Source organism: Podarcis gaigeae (genome assembly GCF_964106915.1).
Source record: "Podarcis gaigeae genome assembly, chromosome: 3".
In the NCBI taxonomy this organism is placed as follows: Eukaryota; Metazoa; Chordata; class Lepidosauria; order Squamata; family Lacertidae; genus Podarcis; species Podarcis gaigeae.
The window spans coordinates 77831198-77854778 of NC_139680.1; the positions used below are offsets into that span (position 1 = coordinate 77831198).

The 23581-nt window shown below is 38.7% G+C and overlaps 1 protein-coding gene across 4 annotated transcripts in view; it reads left to right on the plus strand.

Annotated features, from left to right (window-relative positions):
- CHRM3 (cholinergic receptor muscarinic 3) overlaps positions 1-23581 on the plus strand; it is a 239663-nt gene that overhangs the window by 157102 nt on the left and 58980 nt on the right. For all 4 annotated transcript variants that reach the window (XM_083732486.1, XM_083732487.1, XM_083732488.1 and 1 more), the window contains one exon: positions 468-730. The gene's annotated coding sequence lies outside the window, so the exon portion shown is untranslated. The remainder of the gene's footprint in view (positions 1-467; positions 731-23581) is intronic.

Below are 23581 nucleotides of genomic sequence, written 5' to 3' on the forward strand. Positions count from 1 at the left end.
ATCAGTTGATTCATCTTCCTTTATGATAATAGTAATTAGATGCAATAAAATGATACAATTCCAGTATTTCCAAGTTTGGAACATAGCAGTTAGTTTTCCAGATATACGCCTCTGTTGGGGAAAAGCCATTCAAAGTCTTAGAATCGGGTATGGGTAATGGGGAACTGCAAAACAGTTGTTGGAATAAAAAGTTTTTATAAAAATCTTCCTAAAAAAAGCATCATATTCATTTGGCAGGGTTTCCAAATTATTTTGAAAGATTAGTAAGTATGTATTATTCCACTTGAATGATTCAGTTCAGACGGTATCTGAAGACCACTCTGAACTTTTGCTTCCCTGAATATTCAAGTGATTTTTACAGTTAAAGCGCCATTGAACTTTTTAAAAGTACAATATAAATGGCCTTTTCTCTCTTCTGTATTATTCTCATCCCTGAAATGCCCTTTTATTTGTATTATTTTCACTAGATCCTCCCCGTGATCCATGGCTTGAAAGAAAATGTCTGGGACCATCGCCAGTTGCTCCAATCTCCTGCCTCTTGCACTCTGCTGAACTCTAAATTGGTGCCATGTTCTGTGGTACATCGTTATGGTATGGAATGTGTCATGAGGTGTTCATCACTTGGATTAGTTGCCACACTTCTGCCTCTGTCAAAGAGAAGTACAGAGGCCTAAGGTGGATACAACAGGATTGACTGACTGAATACAGCACCCTGGACTTATTCTCAAAGGTAGGATAATTTTAAGGCAACTTTAGACAATGGAAATATGTCTGTAAAATGTTATCACTTGATTCAGTATGAGATAGTGAGACAATGTCTTTCTCATATTCTAAGGCATTTTGCACCCATTTAAAGAGTTAGCATATGAAATACAGAGATGGATTATTGTGAGATACAAGCATTTTTGGAGCCTTGCCTAAGAAAATAATTGAGAATGGTGGCAGGGAAATGTATCAATATATGCATTTTCATAAAGTTAAGATTGTCACCGTAACTGTATTTATGCTATCTTTTAGGGGCAAATAAGGCAAAAAGAAGCAATGGGAATTTAATTTTTTAAGCAAATAACACTGTTTAGACTTCTGTTTTGAATTAATCCACTTAGCACTTTAAACAGAATTAGAAACAATTATTTAGTATTGTGTTAAATACGATGAAGGGTAGCATTGGAAAGATTTTGCACCCAACCGTAATTTCCAGGGCTAGAAATGTAAAGTTTTTCAATAAATGTCAAGCATTTTATTCCCTACTGCTGAATTTTCTTTAAATTTGTTTCCCTTAGATGCTCATACCACAATTAAATTAATTTAGATTAGCCAGATAACTATCAGGCTATTCTGCGACATTCTGTAGGAATGTATGCAAGGAATTCAGGCTCAGGCAGTAAACCGGGTAGACATGTTTTAATAGTTTAGTCAGTATTTGAGTTGCAGGGTGGTAAACATTTTCTTGGACACATTCTCATACACGAAAAATTGATTTGTGAATTTGATGTGGCCTTATCCTTTTAAAAGTATGTAGTTCAATGAGTGCTAGGATTTCCAGACAAGTATTACTGTTGGGTTTGTATTCCACATGCTTCCTGCAGAGTGCAGCAAAAATCTCAATAGATCCTAAATGACTGTAGATAAATTTCATTAGTAACAGTCTTCTAGAGTAAACATACATCTAGGCTATGATGGACAAAAACCATAATGTTTTCAGATACGTGTTTTCAGTTATGTCTGTGCAGTCGTGAGTCCTTGATTTCACTTGGCACTGACTACTCCACTGATTTCATTGTGTCAAAAAGAATACTGTTCATTGTCATATTTTTGAGTCATTTGCCTTCTATGACAGACTGATGTGTGTCATAAAATACTACTCTTTTCATACTGGTGTGTGGTTGTTACTATATATTGCTGAGGAAACTTCTAAGTACAGTGGTACCTCAGGTTAAGTACTTAATTCGTTCCGGAGGTCCGTTCTTAACCTGAAACTGTTCTTAACCTGAAGCACCACTTTAGCTAATGGGGCCTCCTGCTGCCGCCACACCACCAGGGCACAATTTCTGTTCCCATCCTGAAGCAAAGTTCTTAACCTGAAGCACTATTTCTGGGTTAGCGGAGTCTGTAACCTGAAGCGTATGTAAGCTGAGGTACCACTGTAATGAAGTTGTTCACATGCTGTTCTTCAGGACACCTACTAGTCTCATTCCTTGACCAAGAAGTCTCTCCCTACTGCCCAAATGATACAAGGAGGCTTTAATTCACTGGTCTTTCCTCAACAGCTGGAAATTTTAAGGAGTTGACTATTTATGTCAGATGTCCTTGAACATCAGTCTCAAACTCAGTTGATATGATATATTTAGTGTTCTAATATTTTATAGATAACATTGTGAGGGTGAAGAAGAAGAAGCAGCTGATTTGATTTGAATCAGACCATTGGTCCTTTTCATCCCAATATTGTCTGTTTCAACTAGAAGCAGCTCACTAAGGTTTCAGAGAGACTTTCATAGTCTCACTACCCACGATGCTTTTAATTTGAAAATGCCAGGTGTTAAACCTGGGTTAATTTCATGCAAAACATTTGCTGTGTCAGTGAGCTTTGCCCCTCCATAGTATCACTTAGATGGCTGGTTATGCAGTATCATGCTTCAAATTAAAAGCATCATCCCAGGTAGATGAATTCCCTACCTGGGATGAACCTGAAGGGTGGTTCTAGCCACTCCCTTGACAGCTTCATTCAGTATATCATTTGACAGGGCCCTGAAGTCTTCAAATTGCCTTGCCTTGCCTTGCCTTGCCTTGCCTTGCCTTGCCTTGCCTTGCCTTGCCTTGCCTTGCCTTGCCTTTCTTTCTTTTTTCCTTTTTAAAAAGCTTTTTGCCACAGAGACACACAATATGATGTGTATTACTGCAATATAGGCATTAATGAGTTTAAAACAAACTAGCTGTTAAACGAATGATCATGCAGTTCTTGGTCATTAATGGAGGTTGTTATCTATGGATTTGGAAACAGATGCTAACTGACAAATTAAACAGTGGTTATGAACTGAGACTTACAGGGTTAGGAAGTGACCTAGACTTCCAAGTTTATGCCTTTAATCATTGGATCAATGTTTCTCCTTGTGTAATTATAAATGTAACAGTTCTTTGACAGGGTCAATACATTCTGAAAAATAAACCTTAGTCATGGCCAATACTTCACATGGCCATAGCCAATACTTAACTGTGCAGAAGATTTTAGCACTGCTTGTTTGTCTGACTGCATAAACACTACTTTTTTGGTGTGGGTCATTCCACTATTTCTGAGTTTAGATCGATCATCAATAATCTGTGGCAGTTTCTTTATTCCTCTCTGAATGTGTGAATTATTCAATCAGTTATGATTTTGCATTTTACCTATTCAATTCCAGCAGGCAATATTTTCTCTGTAGTCCAGTTGGCAATTCTTTTGGATTTCAAGATGAAATGTTTTGACAGGCAATTCCCTGCTGTTTATCCAATTTGTACATTATAGATTAGTTGCTTTTCCCATTGACTGAAATTGGGTAGAATAAATCATGTGCTTAACTCTACCATTAATCAATGGCTTTAAAAATTGGTTAACTTTGGCAGGATTGCACCCTTCAGTTGTAATTGTTTACATAAACTGTAAGATTCCACACACATACCCCTTTGCCTAAAGAGATTGTGTCATGTGGCAACTATAGAACTGAGATTTTGCTGGATAAAAGCAGTTGTCCTTGCAGGGCTGACTCAAAACATTTTGGCACCTGAGACAAATCACAAAATGGCTTTTCCCCATTCCAGGGAAGGAGTGAGTGAAGAACTACATCAGGAACAAGGAAGGTAGTAAAGATCTACAAAGGGATCTGCTGCCCCTGTGGATCCGGCTGCCTGATGTGCTCTCCTCACCTTGCCTCATGCATGGGCTGGCCTTGTCTCCTTGAATATGTGAGTTCATGAATAGGCACCTAGGCATTAGTGTTAAGAATAGGAAAAGGGCCGTAGCTTGGTGATGAGGGCATGTTTTACAGACAAAAACATGCATCTCTAGACAAGGCTGGGGAAAACTCTCTGAAACCCCCTGGAAAATTGCTGTCAATCAATTCAGATAATACTGAGCTAGATGGTGACAGCTTCCTATGTTGATTCTGTCCAAATGAAATACCAATGTCAAGTTAGCCAAGTCTAGTGCAGGACGACAACATTAATTAATTGAGAGACCTTATTTCTTGCCATCTTTGAGAACTGATCTTCTGGTGCTATTATGATCCCTTTTTTTGATTTTACAGCAGTCAGACACAACCATGAACATATAGTCTGATTTGAAAATGGCAGTATTTAGTTCTGAACATGTAGAATTACAACCTGATTGGTGCATAGTGAATCCGACAAACTTTATCTTTAGCTGTAATGCTAGATAGCAAACAACTTTAAAACTTGTATATATTTAAAATAATCGGACATATATAGCGATGTTTATTACTTTTAGAGGATGTTATTCTGAATATAACTGAAATACACCAGGTTTTACCCACTTTTTAACACTCTTCCATCCAACAAATGATGTAAGAAATGTGCAGGAAAATGTTCTTTGGGGATTTTTTGGCTCTAGATAACAAATATCCCAACTCACAATTTATACATAACCAAAAATAATACTATTTAGCCTTATTTCCAAAATGGAATAAAGTCTTAAAGTAATTCTGGTAATAATGCCCAATTACTTTGTGCCGTTCTTTGAATCAGCGTCAAAAATATTTGCCTTGGGCTTGCAACTCATGACTGTTTTGGCAAACTATTGGCAAGCTATGTCTGTCCTATGAAAGTTGCTCCCTTAGAAGGTAGGAGGGAAGGGAGAAGAACAAATAGGAATAAAACAGTATGCTTTGCTATCTGGTCTGAACAACACTGGATTCCTTTGCCTGAGGGGGAGGGGTGTAGTTTATTTTAATGTGTTTGGCCTAAAGTTCCTTGGAGCTGTAGTGGGACGGCAATGGGGGAAAATACTTTCAGAATAGTTTTCCATTACCCTAATGGCCAACATATTAAATTGATTGTTACGGAATAGCTTTGGAATGAAAAATGTTGTGTGCTGAAAAGTTAGGGACCTATATCTGTTCATTCCTGCCTGCGGATGTCATTAAGATCTCAAGTGAGCCAAACAGACTGGCAAACATGTCTTCAGTCACAGCAGACTGGCAGCTGTGGGAGAACAAGATTGTGGAGGGTCACAGACATTGTTGTACAGCGCATGTTAGTTTTAACCGATTACACCTCATGACAAATGTATAATTTTTGTAGTGTTTGGCAGTCTTAAACTCTTTGGGATACTTATGAGACATGTTGATTGCAATGCTCAGAGATCTCTTGCTGGTATCATTTTGTAGCTTTAGGTCATATTGTGTTGTCAGTGAAAGGGTTAGGGAAGCATGAATGAGCACACTGAGATACTTTGCAATTAAAGAAAAGAACTGGTGTGTATGCAGATTATGTGTTTTCCTTACATAAGCTGCTGCTTTCAGAGCACATTCCTTGGATACATGCAGTGCCATGATTTTGCTCATTCTGTACCACAGAATGCATGTTTTTAGAATCTGAAAAGGTAATTAAACAATCTTTTGCATTGATTCTAAGTGTATAAATGAATTTGCACTTCTTACATGAAAAGGCAGTGTTCAAGGAGCAAGCACACTCCTAAGGCCTTGTTAGGTAGGTGGAGCTTTGAAGGAAACAGCTCAGAGCATGCTCAGAACAGATGCATGATTCTGGTACAGGTTAAGGTTACCACATGTGAAGCAGTCCTGACTCCAGCCTAATTCGCTACAGTAGCTGTGATGGAAAACCCTGATCACAACAGATGGCGATGGAGCCTTCCTGGTAGGGCTGAATTTCAGGCAGTTCAATCAGGCACATGGCAGGAACCTCTTCGCCATAGTTATACTTTTGGATTAGGATTGGCTGTCTGGTGCAGAGTTGATAAGCCAGAGAGAAAGAAATAGATTGACAGAAATGTTTGCAGGGCTTCTCTCAGTTCAAACAAAAGTATAAGATGTGTATGGGAGATGGAAGAGTACATAGCTTTGAGATTTGGAGAGGAAACTCTTTAAAAAATTGCTTGACATTCTCATTGTGTGCACTGTGCTCCTGTAGTCCTAGTGGACCAATCTCCACTGGATATAGATTTTTCAAACCCATAGATGGGGCCAACTGATTAACAATGATTTGTTTATTAATTCCATGAAACACCTGCAGTGAAATATTATACTAAACTGTTTCTAGATTTTATCCCTTTGCAGTAAACTTCAATAATTAATTATTGCTTTGCAGCTTAAGTCTCAGCTACTGCTGTAAGTTGGCAAAACTCCTTCTACTTGTTTAACATAAATATTCCTTTTGATTGGAAGTTAACATTTTCATAAATTGAATAGTCCCTACTGTGTGATACCAATTATAGAAAAAGAAGCATGTGTGGATGGGGGGTAAAATCTGATGGAAATTTGTGCCCAGGTAGTGATTTTCCCTGTTTGCTCCAAATAAATATTTTTCCCTTCCATGTTTTATATTGTACACGGAAGGATGCTGGTAATGTCATTGAATAATATAGCTTCTGTACTTACTATAGAAAAGATTTTGTGCTTGATTAATTATAATGAAATGTAAACCTTTTATAAGTAGCTTAAATAATAATAAAGAATCATCAGCTTTTAAAAGATTGCTGATACTCAGAACCACTATCATTTGCACCTGTTTATATTTTGACACCAAGTAAATCATTGTCTTAGAGTAGTGTCTTCCTCCCTGTCCTTACTGCCACCATTCCAGCCTCCTTTCTCACAAATTTCACATTGTCAAAATACAAATCTGCTTTGCCCTTCAACAAGCTTCCTTTGCCAAGCCGACACCCACTCCAAAGGTCAGCGCTTTAAGGACTGAAAGGTAGTAATCTTGTAGGGAGGCACCGGTCCCACACAAGATCTAACAATTGGGGAAAGTCCAGAGACTGATACAGAATTTCTCAGAGGGTTACACAAATGCCTCAGTGCAATTGCAGAGTGCACATATGGTGTTATACATTGCAGTGACACTTCTTTGACAGCATCTGAAGCCAGTGAATGAACTCAGTTGGGACTTTGGGTTAGAGATGCTTTTGATGATCCTATAAAGATCTTGATTGAGAAATGTGGTGTAGTGTAGCTTCCTGTAATCGTACACAAAGCATATCAGGCTGAATTGTTTGATATTAACCTATCATAGTATGAGGACTTATTTGTGATGTAAGAAATCTAAACCAGAAGTTTTGACTGTCACAGAATAAAACAATTTGATTTGGGTTATAATACATGCATATCTATATCTGTTGCCACAGTTCTATTTGCTCTTAACTTTGGACTTTAGTTGTCATATTTTCTTAAATAAAAAATAAGCCTCCTTTCTACTCTCCTAAAAGGTGTTTTTTTTTTTAAGAAAATGAAGCAATAATGTTTATAATGCACAACTAACTTTGGGGGGGGGGGGACACTATATCTAGGTTCTAGCTACTTACTCCAAAAATTAGCCAAGTTAATGGGCTTGCCCATCTACATGTTCCAAAGATTGCAATCTTTTCTTATACCCTGGTCACTGATCTAAAATTATTGGTAAGATTCCATTTGTCTTTTCCTCACTTACAGAGTCACTGTCTAGACAGAGTACCTAATATGATTCTTGTGACACGTTCCTTTTGTATGATTTCAAGTCCATTCCCACTGCTAATTGCACTGTTTAGTAGAATAAAATACATGCTAATGTTATGTGATGTTACTCTCATTGAAGATGTGCATACCCTGGCTAAAATGCCATCATATAGTCGGGGAAAGAATGCTGTCATAATTGCAGTTATATTTATCCTGACACATAGCATAGAGCAGTCAGAGACACTGCTATTCTCAGTGCTTGATTTTCCACTTGCTGTTTTGACAGTGAGCCTAGTCATGGTTTCCTATGTTTGTGAGTCTTTGTTCTTATTTATTTTTCAGTACTGTATAGTAATCACAAACTTCCTTGTAAAGTTTTGTCAGGCGTTCCTCTTGTGGTGTTATTTTTAAAGAAACCCTAATTAATGAAAAGTGTGCATAGTATGTAGAAAATAGACTCTTTACAATATCTATCAACTCTCCCCGCATTTGCCCCTGTATCTATATTGTCATTTTTATCCTTCTGTTAGTTTTGCAACCATTTTGTCATTGATAAATGCAGGGGAAAGTCTAAATGGCCAAATCCTGTCTAAGAAAATGTGTTTACAAGATCTCCAGCAGAACACTAGATTTTTGTGACTTGTTCACCAGAAAACAAATTGTTCAGGGTATATCTATGGCCAATATTGCTTAGAAATGCGAGAGTTATTTTGGAGTTTTGTTTGTTGGAAATGCAACAACATGTATTGAACATTTTATAATGAATCTTTACTTACATCAGCTTTCCCCATTTCTCCCTCATTTTGCTTTGTCCTATTTGTATCCAATTGTCCAAATACATGATCATCTAAAGCTGTCCCAGTAGAATGTTATTACTTAGAATATCCCTAGTTTCTTACTGGGGAAAACTCCCCTTGAATCCCAAACTATCCCCGCAATTAGACATTAAATGGTGAAAGTACAAAATTGTGCATATCACTTCTTAAATATTTGTAGCATGTATATTATGACAAACATGTTATTAGTCACATGCATCTTCCTGGTTGTATTCTAGGAGCCCAGGAACTAACATTATTGCTTTCAGGCTTGGCTATCACGGCATCAGCACTTCAGAAGCACACTAGATATAGTGAGTTCCATAAAAACTTTGGCTGCAATTCTGAACTAACTGGGAGCTTAGAATCATAGAGTTGGAAGAGACCACAAGGACCATCGAGTCCAACCCCCTGCCAAGCAGGAAGTATTGAGCTTTTCCCATTGAACTCAATATGATTTACTTTTGAATAAAAATGTATAGGGGTTGCAGATTTAGTTCTATTATACCTTTGCGCAGAACACGATAAGGGCACTCCAGGTCATACTAGAAAAGTCCAGAGAGTCTATTAAGCTATAAGCCTCTTACAGGTCATATAGGAATATTGAAAATATGACTGTAGATAGCAAAAAGGGCAGTTGATCACAGATTGTTTTCAGTGAGCAAGCTGGGCCAGCCAAAGACATTTTGTTGCCTGAGGTGCAGGATACAATGGTGCCCTGCCTCACAACTGCATGCAGAATGATGGAATGGCAAATTGATTTATCTTTAGTACTGACATTGGGACAACATCCTCCACCATACCTGGGAGCAGCAAGCTAGCTAGCCCAAGAGTTATAGAACAGGCTAGTGGAGAAGACTCAGAGGAAATGGTGAAGGCATTGTGCCAGCTACCACCTGAGGCAATTGTCTCACATTGCCTAATGATAGGGCCAGCCCTGCAATAACATGGTAGAATTTTTTTTAACAGGCATACTACCCAAATGAAAGCATGTATAAACAACGGAAGGTGAAGTTTCCTGGGCATACCTTTTGTACCACAGGTATGTAATTTGCTCTCACCCCCTTCCAAGAGGTGGGCAGGGTTTGCTACACCACACGGGTTTACCTGGCCAGGTGCCTGGCCACCTGGCTGCAGGACAATGGGCTGCAGGCTAGGAGTGGGGTGAGGGCCAGGGAAAAGGCTGGTGCTCTCCATCCCAAACTCACTTGGTTTTCCTTCCAGATTCACCCATCAACCCACCCCCCCAAAATATAGCATGGTCTTCTTTTGCAGGCTGACCTTTTGCTTTCTAGGTCAGCGGGCGCTGCTGTGGTCGTAAGATGGTTGCTGTATTCAGAACTGGGAAGGAATTTCCCTGCATTGGCAAGTTTTGCTTTCCCCATAGCAATTTGTCACAACTTTGGTCCGTATCCTATAGTCTATCTTCGAGATGGGGGGTGACATCTTCATGCACCCTACACGGCAGTGTTTGCAGGGCCTGTTAAAAGGTGGATTTGTGGGTCACTGGCCCTAGAGTGGCAGCATATAGGTCAAACTCCCGGCTTTTGGTGAAGTGGGAGGGCACACTTTGTAAGTTCACACCTGACTCCCCTGCACATCCTCAGTCCCTGTTGGGTTGAGAGGAATACCTTCCAAGGCCTAAGCCATGGTTCCTACACCTGAAATTCAATAAAGTTGTGGCCTAATTTAAACCCGTACAATGTTGTCCTGTCTCATTTCCCGGGGGGTGGGGGTGGGCTCCAGGTACAGGGTTTAGCACATGGGCTCGAAATAATTATTGATTATCTATTTAGACTACTATAGATGTTCAGTTAATATGCTTATGTGTGTTCTGCATTTATATTATGCTTTTTGGAATTGATTTGATTTTAAAAGCAAAAACTTCAAGAATTAAATATTAAATGTAAACACAAAAAAGTAGTGTGCATCTCATGCACACTACTTTTTTGTGTTTACATTTAATATTTAATTCTTGAAGTTTTTGCTTTTAAAATCAAATCAATTCCAAAAAGCATTATTGTTTGGTTATTGTTTCCAATGGAGGGAAAATCTTTTTATACATTCATGCACGTGAACCATGCAAAATGGCTTTTTACATGAATAAAGAATAAAGGTGTATGTTTTCTCATAGTCTAAATGGGTTTCCATGAAATGTGGCTAATTAATACATATTCAGTTATGAAATATACAGTGGTACCTCAGGTTACATATGCTTCAGGTTACACACGCTTCAGGTTACAGACCCCACTAACCCAGAAATAGTGCTTCAGGTTAAGAACTTTGCTTCAGGACAAGAACAGAAATCGTGCAGTGGCAGCACAGTGGCAGCAGGAGGCCCCATTAGCTAAAGTGGTGCTTCAGGTTAAGAACAGTTTCAGGTTAAGTACGGACCTCCGGAACAAATTAAGTACTTAACCCGAGGTACCACTGTATTTATTAGTTGTGCTGAAAACTCATACTGGGTTTTTTAAAATGAAAATGTTATCATATTTATTCAGTATCATATATACTCAGTATTTTCTGTTAGTAACACTCAATGATACATTAGTGTAGAAGTGAACAAAGTTGGCTTTTCTTCGAAGATGCATTAGAAGGGACTCTTATGAGCAAGACCCTTTTGTAGCTCAACAGTATGTAATCAAACCCAAATTCTTGTTCTTAAACTAAAAAGGAAAGCTTTCTATTTAGCTTGGTAGTTTGAGAGCTAGTAGAAAAAGTAGCTGACAGAATTCGCATAGCAGCTGATCTGTATTGAAGGAAGCAGTGATTGTTATATTGGCAGAAATGTCAGATCTAGTTGCTTGGAGTACTTTGGCTTTCTGAATATCTGCTCCTGCATTCTGTCGGGAGGACAGCCAGTTTAGAAGGCTGGCAGAGGAGCGCTATGTCCCCCATTAATCTTGTGTTTTCTGTGCTTACTTTTCCACAATAAGCCTTTTCCTCTTCCTCTTCTTGCATTGTGTGTTCCCTAAGCAATCATTTCCTGCATCTGATATGCACAGAGAACAGGGCACGACCAAATCATGTATGAAAGGAAACATTTAGTTTGGGAGAAGTGAAAATACTTTTCCTATTAATAATAACCGTAACTTTCAATGTGATAAGATTTGGATTGCAAATGACGATGGTTCCCAAAATAGCATTAATAAGGGCAACTTAATAAGTGCAATAAGTGATAGAATGCATTTTGTTGTAACAAGGGGAGCAAGGATGGAACAAGCTGTTTCAAGCTTTCATGCCTGTGTTTTATTGCATGTGTGAACATTTCTACCACACTGAATGATTTTGAACAATATAGTAATTCTACAGTGTGTCATATTAATGTTTCTTGGCATGATTTTGCCCATATGGCCTCCCCATATGAAAAGTGCTCTGGCAGTAATTTATAACTACACAGTGTATGTGGTTTCCTCTGCATTGTGTGTCTCCATTCCCCACACCCCACATTTCCAGCACCACAGAAATGTGAAGAAGAAAGGTGGGACATGACATTTCAGGGAAACACACACGGACAGGAGGAGGCCAGATGGGTTGAGATGTCCTAGCTATGTTTAAGATGGAACATTATAGTCCATATTAAAAGATTCATTGAAGGATATCTACCCAAACTCTCCTAGAAACCCTCCAAGTAAGAACATTTTCCACCTTCCTTTGGCAACCTACTGCACTGCTGAGAAGGACTTGGAGTTGAAATATTATATATAATGCTAAACCCAAATCTCCCATTCTGTCTCTTTAAAAAATCCCATAAATGCCACACAATATAATATAGTTTTCATATGATTCTAAGAGGTCTTATCTTTTCTCGCAATATAGCTAGTCGATAAAGCATTCAAGTGGATTATTTGCTTTCAGCAGTAAGAGAAAAGAAAAAAAGTATTGAATGTCAAATGTTTTTTTCTAGAAAAACAGGCACTTTACTTTTGTAAGAAATGGAAACAATACAGTCTCAGATTATCTAGAACAATGAGTGGACAAAGAAACAAAATTAAGAGACAGCTGCTTTTCCTGTGAGCTCACAATATTTAGGCATGTAACAGACACTTTTAATTGTATATATTATTACTTTATATTTTTTTGCAGTCTTACAAGTGAGAAATTAACAGTTTAATCCTATGAATGCTTACTTGGAAGTAAGTATCATGGAGAATGGGACTTCCACCCTACTAAATGTGTTTAATGTGAATGTGTTAGCCAACCATCTGTCTCATTATCAGATTGATTCATAGAGTTGGACAGGGCTCAGATGTCATCTAATCCAACCCCCTGCCAATGCAGGGAATCCAATATTACCTATCCCTGATGGATATACATCCAGCCTCTGTTTAAAGACCTCTGATGAATGAGAGCCCACCACCTCCCAATGTAGTCTGCTCCACTGTCTAATAGTGGAAGTTCTTTCTAATGTTTAATCCAAATTCTTTTTCTTGTGACTTGGTGAGTCAGCTAGACAACCGGCTAAAGTTAGTAACAAGCAAGCATAACTGCTGCCCAGGTCAGGGGTTCCCAAACCGTAGTCCATGAACCACCAGTGGTCTATAAAATTCATTCAGGTGGTCTGTGGCATGTCTGTAAAAGTACGATAGAAAAAGTGTACAGTATCTAGCATAGTACATTACAATTGCTACAGGTGAAGCAGGCAGAAAAAGCTAAGGCCTTTATTGGTTTTTAGGTGGTCCATGGGAACAGGAGGATAGGCATGGTTTAGGCTTGGAGAATGGCCAACCCCACTCCTGCTGTGACCTAGCCAAGATGACAAATGATTATGGCAAATTATTGGGTGAGCTGTTGTGAAGACAAGAGGGTTTTGGCAGAGCAGATAGAGAAGGCAATGTATGCCACCCTGAGCTCTTTGGAAGAAAGGTGGGATGAAAATGTAGTAGTAGTAGTAGTAGTAGTAATATATATAATGTTATAAAGAAATTAAATAAGATTTACAAGAAAACTAGGTCTGTGCTTTTGTCAAAGGTTTGCTGCTGCCTGATGGCTTTAGGCCCACTCATACTCAGAAATTAACCATTGAAAAAATGGCCATCAGTTTCCAAAGAGATTATATATTCTACTCACATAGCCTTTTTTCATGTTCAGGCAACCCTATTTATCAAAAGCTCTTGAAAATTGCAAGTGAAGATCACATGCTATAATAGCTGCAATGCTTAATTCGTCTTCTCATTTGGACAATACATGCATACTAAACAAGGGAACTAATGAACGATAAAAATGGCACAGTTAGTCTGACTTGGAAAACAAAACTGTAGACCTTTTATATCAGCTATTCTTCAATAGACTCTCTACTTACGGTAGTTTTCAGGAATGAAAGGTATTTCTGATTAGTTTTTATTCTGCTTATTTATTCTCTCTTTCTAGTTCATAATAAATTCTAGCATGGTACGTTCCTTAAAAGTATCTAGCTTATTTTTTGGTTTAACATGTTTGCTTTTCCACATAAGCATTTGAATTGTTTTATTTCCCCCAATCAAATCATTGTTATCGTTGTTATTTATTTATATACCTCTTGCTTGCCCAAATGAATTCTAAGCTGTCTCCAAGTGTAAAAACAATTATAAAAATTATAGACACATATACTTAAAATGCAAAATTGAACAATTCCAACAAAACGTTAAAGTCTGCAATTAAAATGTACAATAAACAAGTTGATTAGAGCAGCATAACAATTGAAACAGTCAACATAGCAATTAAAACAATTAAGGCAGGCGTTTCAAGTCAGGAAATTAGAGTAATGGTTGTCTAAACAGGCATGTCTTCAAGAGACAGTGGAATGGGGCCTCACGTATTTCACCAGGGAGAGCATTCTGTATCATTGTACTACAAACCAGTAATCAGCAGGCCATAGCAAAGCTAACTCGATTGCAGGGCTGGGGGAGATGATATTTCAGGTAACCTGGTCCAGAGTTGCTTAGGACATCGTATCTTAAAATTTGTTCAGGGGCTCATAGGCAGCTGGCGCAACATGTGCCTTGTAAGGAGCAACACTCACAAATGACATGAAAGGTCTCTTAAATGTGTCTTTTGCGTTAAGAATGCTTTGATTGCATGACTGTATTGAGAATAGATTATAATTATAATGAAAATATTATCCCTTTCTGGAAGCAACATGTTTGATACGGCCAGTGTTTTTGAGCACTGGATAAGAGTCCAAAACCACTTGGACATGATGTACTTTAATAGACACACAATCTTTTAATTCCATCTTCAGATCTGCAATTAAAGGTGATGCCAGTGGCTATTAACGTAGTCTTTTTTGTTCAGTTACTCTTTCACCACATTGTAAACACCAGCGAGTGCCATATAAGGTATGAAACATATAAAAACATTCATGAACTGGTTCGTGGCACAAATATCTTAGGGTTATATGTATACCACAATATAAAATGAAACTGCTATCAGATATTGGACTTGTTCCTGTAATAGCTTGGGTAACTTGGACCAAAATGTGGTTACTAAGTATTGTATTAAGTTATTCTTCATTTTTTTTTTTTGTTCAATAATATGAATTCTGCAAAGTCTCAATTAAGCTTGGTGATTTATCTTAATACACCTACCAATATGTGAAGGTGTGTCATAGCATCTCTGTTATATCAGTATCCGAGAAGCTTTTGGTTTGTTTGCTAAATCTGCAATAATTCTGTTATATATTTGTCATCCCCACAATAACTCTGCAACTCTACTGAATTGTATCCTCAGTTATTCTTGGCGATGCTTTGAGAACAAAAGAGAGCAAGGGGGACATGATCTGAAGTGCTTTAAAATAAACACTCTTTCTCCACCCCCACCTGATAAAATCATGTAGTTAAAACTCAGTGTCTCCTTACCCAAGATTTCCAGTTCAGTTAAAATACAAATAAATCCAAGTCTAAATTTAGAAACTGCACCAAACATAAGTGAACTTCTTAATGTGAGTTTAATGACAAAATAATAGGGTCTAATGCCACTTCAGAGGTTTATTTTCACATGTTATAAAGATCGTCATGCTATTTAGGGTCTCACCATATGCTTTTTCCTCTATCATGAAAAGAATTACAGTGGCAGATATTGGGAATCTGATTGCTGATGTTAATTTAGAAACATTCTCCTAAACAGTGAGCAGAAAAACTGCATCTTAAAAATACAATCCTAATTAATGAAGGGGTTCAAATCTTGTCTGCATTATAACACGATCCTCATGTTTCTTATCTAATAACTTGTGCAAATGTTTTGTACAAGCCCTTGGCTTGTTAAGCTCTTGAGTTCCACAGAAGTCTTCCTCAGATTTCCTGTCTAAAAGAAAAGTAGTGTACAACTTGAAAATGCAGAATTGCCTTGAGTGTTTCATTTCCTACAAACTTAGTTGGTTGAGTGAAACAAAATCTCCAAATTATTTATCTAGGTTTAAGTTTCAAACAAATTTGGGTGTGTGAGTTTCCCTGAATGAAGCTTGTAGCATTGTACGTGGTGATGTATAACTGTAACATTCTGCGTATAATTCAGTGGCTGTTTCTGCATTAATCCCCCCCCCCCCCAATAACTCATGTGTATTTAATAGAAGATGTTAGCTTCAAGAAATCAAAATATCATTTGCATTGAGACCGTAACATTTTATTTAATCATTTCATCAAGTAATTAAATGGTTTTTTTTAAAAGAAAATCTAAAACTTGGAACTGACAGCCTAATAAATAACATTAATGTAAGATATAGCAAGTGTTTTAATATCACTGTAAGTAGAATGCCAACTGATTTGAGTTTGAAATTACAATTTGATGTCAAGATGTCAAATGAAGGTTGAGTAAAGCCTTCAGATTGTCAAAGATAGTAGATATACACAACACTCTATCTCGAGCAAGTTTACTTTCCATGTCATTCTGCTATATATCGTTCCCATAAAAAGTATTCTCAAAGCATTAGCAGCTTACACATAAGACCTGCAGTATCAACTCTGAATCTTTCGCTTCACAAGAGAATAAATTTTGGAGAGTTTATGTGAAGAGCTGAAAAGCAATTTTAGGAGAATTAATAAAAAAGTAGTATAAATGGGATACTTGAAGCAATCTGAAAGTGCTTGAAAGGACTTCAGACTAAGGGATTTCAATTCTCAGAGAAACAAGACATCAACCTGTTGTAACCCTTAATGTGGCAAATGAAATTAACAATTGAAAACCTGTTCATAACATAATGACATGAGAAGAGCCTACTGGGTGACCCACAGGCCCAGTCCAGCATTGTGTTCTTCATGACCAGGCAGATGCCCTCACATGGGACATAAATGCAACAGCAGTTGCCCCACTTGCAATTTCCAGCAACTGGTATTCTGAGGCATGTTTCCTCTGGCAGTAGAGAAAGAACTCAGCCAGTATAGAAATGGATGATTCTGTCAATTTCATTTAACTGTTTCCCATTTTTCCCCAATCTTAAATTAAGTTCTCTACATTTTCATATTAGTTTGTGAATTTATTTTATTTTTATTTTTTAAAAGGGCACTAGTCTTTAGTGCAAATTTCTCCTAGTATACAAACATTGGTCATCTTGCCTAATAAACACATTTTTTTTTGCTAAAGACTGTCCCCTAATCAAGAAGAACTTTCTGATGGTAAGAGGTGTTTGACAGTAGAACAGACTCCCTCATAAGGTGGTGGAACCGCATTCATTGGATGTTTTTAAGCAGAGTTAGGCGTGGGTGGCACTGCTTTGCAGTGTTTCCAGTCCTACTTGGATGGTAGTTTCCAGAGGGAGCTTTAGGAGTGCTCTTCGGCCCTGTGGAGCTTTCAATGTGGGGTTCCTCAGGGTTCCATTTTATCCCCTGTGCTGTTTAACGTTGTCAGCAATATGCTGATGACACACAGCTCTACTTCTCCTTTACATCTGCAGGTGTGGCTGCGGTTTTGCTGAACTGTTGTCTTGCCTCGATAATGTACTGGGTGAGAGCCAACAAACTGAAGCTCAATCTAGATCAGATTGAGGCACTGTTAGTAGGTGGTTCCTTAGACAGGATGAATGGGAGGTTTCCTTGATGGGGTTACACTTTTGATGGGGTTACACTCCCTCTGAAGGTGCCAGTTCACAGCTTGATGGTGCTTTTAGATCCATTGCTGTCATTTGAGGCTCAGGTGGTCTTAGTGACACAGAGCGGTCTGGAGGGTGGCAGCATGAGAATGGGCCTTTTCTATGGTGGCTCCCTGCTTGTAGGATGCTCTTTCCAGGGAGGCTTACCTGGCAAATTCATTGCATATCTTTAGGCAAAAACATTCCTATTCTTCTAGGCCTGTGGCTAATTAAACAATCTATGGCCTTTTAAACCGGCGTGTGTTGTTTTTGTTTGTTACTATGGTATGTGTTGTTGTGTCCTGAGATCCTCAGATGAAGGGCAGTATAGAAATTTAATTAATAAATAAAGATATTTAATAAGATGTATTGAGGGTTAAAGGCTCAGAAACAAACAGCAAGAGCAGAGGGCTTCCTCCCATGTTTGGAGTGGCTGAGATCTACCTTGCTGTTCTCTTTTATTGTCTTGTCCTGCTTTAATGATTGTATTCCTTGTTTCCTCTCTGCCACAGTCAAGACACAATAATATGCTGGAGCCTAAGGAAAGGGAATGTGTAACCACAGCTTGCTTTGCTTTGCCTTGTTTATTTTCCTGGGATTGGCAAAACCAACTGCTTACTTGCTCTGCACTAACAATCTAATGGAAGGTGTATACCTTAAGGCTTATGCTTAAAATCATTGTGACAGATCCATACATAACTGTGAACAGGAACGTGACTCAGTAATAGCAGTGTGAACTTGTGTATTGAATTTTCATACCAATGAGCTGCTCTTTAAAAGGCAATTGCCATACATGTAAAATCATATATAAATTATGTGTTCGTAGGTTTTTCTCCTCCACATACGAACATTTTGGACAAGGAACAATATTTGAACCAGAGAAAATTATAAATCACTTGTAAGATGCAACATTTTGCAGGAAGCTACACTAAACACAATGGGACTTATTTCTGAATAAAGATACGTAGGATTGCACTGCACACTATGAACTGGTTTCATATAACATGGTGCAAATACACAGGTTTGCATAGAGGAGACAGTTGCCACTGCTCTCCTTTCCCATTTATTATGCTGCTGTGCTGCTATGAGTTAAGCCATGGTTTGGCTTATTACACCATCTGAACTTGGACTTATTGTTTTACTCTTCCAGAACAAACTTTGGTAACACCTCATGGTTTGTCTGATTGTTCTGTGGTATTATGGCAGTGGACAAAGCTGTATTTTAACTTTTTAAAAAATGTTATTTTTAAAAAATGGTTTGTCTGGGTGAGTCCAGGTTTGAATGACACTCTGACCCAAACCATGGCTTAGCTCACAGCAGTGCAGGAGGAGCAATGCAACCATGATCTTCTCTCTAGGAGACCACAAAGTTGTGCATCATTTGTTTTAGCATTATGTGTGGACCAACTCTACATATTTGGCAGGCAACCTAGGATGTTGTTGCCAAGGTCCAGATTCCTTGAAAATGTTATTTTGTTTGGAAGCTTGACCACTGTTTTAGTATTTTAAAGTATAATTGTTAAAGCTCAGATCTTTCCTAATATTTCAATTTGATGCTATTTAATTTGTTCAAATTAGCCTCCATTTTTAAATGATCACTTGCTGTGTTCTAACTTATACATGACTCTGCTATATAAATAATTTCTTGATCTCTCATCATAAAATTTATTACTTAACTGGAAGATGACACTGTTATGCTAGGCATCTATGCTATATTTAGCAGCATATTGTCATAGTATCTGAATATACAACCATCTTGGGATGAAATATTTGAGTGCTTATATTTTCTTTTTTTACCTTGTCATTAACAGATTGTCATGGGCAGGAGAGCCTTGGTATTTGAATTTTAATTAAGTGGATGAACTTTTTCTGTTTCATATGCCATTTTAAAATTGTGAACCAAGGTCATCCCACTTCAGTTACATAAATGGAGGAAGCTATTTAGGACCCTTTCAAGGAGAATTACATCTTTAATCTTGCTGTGACCTGCAGACGCTGTAGGAAGCTGTAGGAAGGATTTGCACAGCAGGCATGCACAATCTCTCTTTTGTCAAGTAGGAAATACCACAACAGCAAGACTGTCATGTAAGGTGTATTTCTCATATGTACTTGATACAGATCTTTCTCTGTATCCACATTTTTTCAGCAGTATATGAGACTGCATAGGTCTTTTTTCTTTTAATTGTCATTTGTGTTCACAAGCTGATGGTATATATATGTGTGGGCCCAGGCCCAGGACTCTTGAAGTATACCTCAAGTCCCATCAGAAATATTGGCGTAGGTCCTGCCAGAGACCACATTGTATGCTTGGAGGAGGCCAACAACACTTTCAGGTCCTCTTTAATCCCCTGAGTGATCCTAAGGTGGTGATGAGGAGCAAGTGCTCTAGAAGTAATGGGGGCCAAACAAGTGTAGAAGGCCCTGCCTGGGGCCACTACCCAACAGACAAAGTTAAGGTGCCCCATGAGGGACTGCACCTCGTGTAGGGACTGTGCCTTCCTTTGTAGTAGCAACTGTGATCTCTGAAGCCCCTGGGCTTAGACTCAGGGAAACAGGAGTTCTGAGCTTCAGTGTCCAGTTTGATGTTGAGGTAAGGCAATTTAGAGGAAGGGCCCTCCGTCTTACCCGCTGCCAATGGGATGCCAAATTCTTTCACTAATGAGTCAAAAGATGCTAGGAGGGAGTGAAGCCATGGGCCCCATCATCGGAGAATCGTCCAAATAATGAATTACCTGGTGCACTCCTTACCTGTTCTTCAGTGCCGTTCCAGAAGTGCTAGAGGTTTTGAAGGCTGCATACACAAAGGAGCAGTCCATGTGCGTAGCCTTATTGATATACCAGCAGCCACTGTATTTGAAGCCCAGAAAGTTGAAATCTTCTGGGTATACAGGAAGCAGGCGAAAGGCACTCTGCCATGAGGGCACCAGGGCCTCTGCCCTTAACTTTCCTGCATGGTCAGAGGAGGCATACCACTCTGAGCATAGTGTGTGGAGGATAGCATTGTTTACCAATATTCCTTTAAGACAGAACAGATGGTGAATTAACCGGTAGTTGCCCGGACCTTCTTGGGCACAGTGTCCAAAGGAAACACCTGGAGTTTCTTTAAGGGTGGGGCAGCAAATATCCTGCCTGCAACCTTCTCTTTCTCATTTTTTTTCTTGTGGCGATTTTTGGATGCTCGCTGACTGATTTCTGGTTAAGTGACTTGCTGATCTGGGTAAATATGAAGGAATGAATATAGGGCCCCAGTTTGATCAAGGATGGGCCTAAGGAGCAGAATGTTTCATTTTCAGGTTCTGTTACTGGCAATAGGTGTGTACAAACCAGTATTCTTGCATGGGACCCTGGGGCCAAAGCCCTGGAAGCTAAGAAAGGGGAAGTGGGTCTTATTGCAGGAAGTGTGGAGGTGAGGTCTGAGGCAACAGCCATGTATGAACCTGTATTGTGTCCTTTTGCAAGCTCCTTGATTATATTTGCAACACACCCTGCAGAAGGGACTGCAGCTGTGGGCAGGCTTGGCCAATTTAGCTGGTTTGGGCTTCTTCTCTACTACTTCTAGCTACGTCATTGTCTTTCAAGTCACATATGGAGCAAGAGTTATTAGAAGCCCTCTTGTGGAACCTGACGTCACACTCCATGGCAGCCATATTGCCTGTCATGGCTTGCAATTTCAAGAGGACACATGGGTAATTCAAAAGGTGACAGCCCCTCTCTGGGTATGTTATGGCGATCATACCCAGATACTTCGAGAAGGTGGCCAACCAATGTGTAAAGAGTGCTCAACATGTGTCCTTTTCCCCTTCTTTGTATTATCTCCCTTTCCCTTCTCCAGCTCTGGGGGCATCAGAGGCACCGTTTTCCTGGTAATACACTAATATACTGCTTTCCTGGTCCAAAGTGAAATATTGTGAGGTGGTTAGTTATAAAATTTATCTCGTAGAGCAGGTGTGGATAATTCACAGGACCAGCCTTACTATTGTGCAGTATGAGGAAGCTACCACTGACAGGGGATGCTGAGGAATGGGAAGCAATGGCCAGGTGCTGGAGCTGTGTGTACCATATGCCCTGCCCTGCATCCGCACCTTGTGCATTCAGGTGCTGTGAAGGCCAATGCCAATGTTGAATTAAGACTTAGTTAATAGTATGGGAGATGCTGTCTTGCCCTTTGTCTTGGACTGGCACTCACCTTCATCATGATTGAAAATATTCTTCAGTCTGTTCTCATTTTGTTTCTCATAGTGCAAATTTATGCATGTCTAGTAAGGAATTACTCTGAGATAAATGTTTATAGATTTGCAGCCTAATGTCAAAATCATAATTTGACCCAGATAAGCACAAAACAAAAAAGGAATACAGTGGTGCCTCGGGTTACAGATGCTTCAGGTTACATACGCTTCAGGTTACAGACTCCTCTAACCCAGAAATAGTACCTCGGGTTAAGAACTTTGCTTCAGGATGAGAACAGAAATTGCGTGACAGCATGACAGTGGGAGGCCCCATTAGCTAAAGTGGTGCTTCAGGTTAAGAACGGACCTCCAGAATGAATTAAGTTCTTAACCCGAGGTACCACTCTATTGGAATTGCATAGTAGTTGTATGAAGGTCCCATCACAGATGGTAAATCACCAAAGAAGCTTCTAAATGTGTTGCAAAATTGTTCTTGGATGATACTGTAGCACCCATTTGATAATGGGTGTCTTTTGTTGTGATGCAGATTTAGTACTCTCTAACAATATTCCATGATGAAGTAATGGAAATGCAGGAATTCAAGTTACATTTGCCAGATCAAATAACCTCTCTTCTACCCATAAGCATAACCAACTACTTATTTTAAAATAATATGTGCAAGCACTTGTTTGTTGTATAAACATCTAGTGTTGGCATTCTCATGATGAGATGAGTCACCTCTCCAGGTTGCTGATGTACCAACTGGATGGCAGAGTTAGTCAACTATATTGTTTCTTCATCTTCTCTAGCCATTCCCAGAATTCAGAGTTCTGTTTTGTTTTTACATTTCTTAAATGTCTTTATAACTGCTTTGTAAGGATACTTGATTCCGGAGTGAATGTAAGCCAGATAATTATATATAGCCAGGGAAACTACTCTGTTGTTTTACAAAAGCAGGGTTGGATGAATATTCCAGTTACCAAATGTTCGGTTCTCGGCCAGGTATAATTGCAGTATTATTCTATACAGATTTTCTCAGAAGTATGTCCTGTGTTCAACAGGACTTAACTTCTAGGTAATTGTGTATGAGATTGAAGTCTATACACACTTAGACTGGGAGTAAAACACATTTAATTCAGTGGAATTTACTTCTGGGTAGACATTGCACTGATGATTATTAAGCAAATAGGAAAACATTTTTATTCTACCTGCTTTCCATGGGCTTCAATTTGACATTTGTTTTCATTATAATGTTCCATTTCAATTTTATTCCTGTTTAGATTGATTTTTTTTGCATTTTCCTTTTTTGTAAAAAGCCCTGAAGGTGCATGCATATTAGGGCCAAAGGCTATAGAAAAATTTAAAATAATTTGGCTTATTCTGCCAATATATGTTTGCCCAAAGCAGGTCAGTGTGAGTGTTCTTATAAGGCAAATAAGAATAAGGATGTTTGTTTGAAGTCTCTTAAATAGAACTTTAGTTTCATTCATTTCAGCATGAAAAGGCAAATGTGTATTGACCTAGGAAGTTTCGAAGAAATTGATCTGCCTGTTTTTCAAACCAATTTTCTGCTGCTTTTCTTCTCAGTAAATTGAGTAGGCAGTAATTCTCTCATCATTTCTGATATTTTATTTATTTGAGAAATGTCAAAAATTCCCTTTTGATCTATCTGCTTCACCACCCAGGCTATTCATTCCCCAATTCCTTCAGCTTAATCTTTCTTCCAGTCCCCCCCCCCCACACCTTTCTTTCTACCTGATTTCCATTCTATCCTTCCCAGGACTGGCCACAGGACTGGGCGATAGCAGCTTTCCAACACAGCTAAACATTGCAATATGGCAATATATAATGATTTCGGAAAGGAGGTGGGAAGGAAGAAGGCAGTTGCTGGCCACC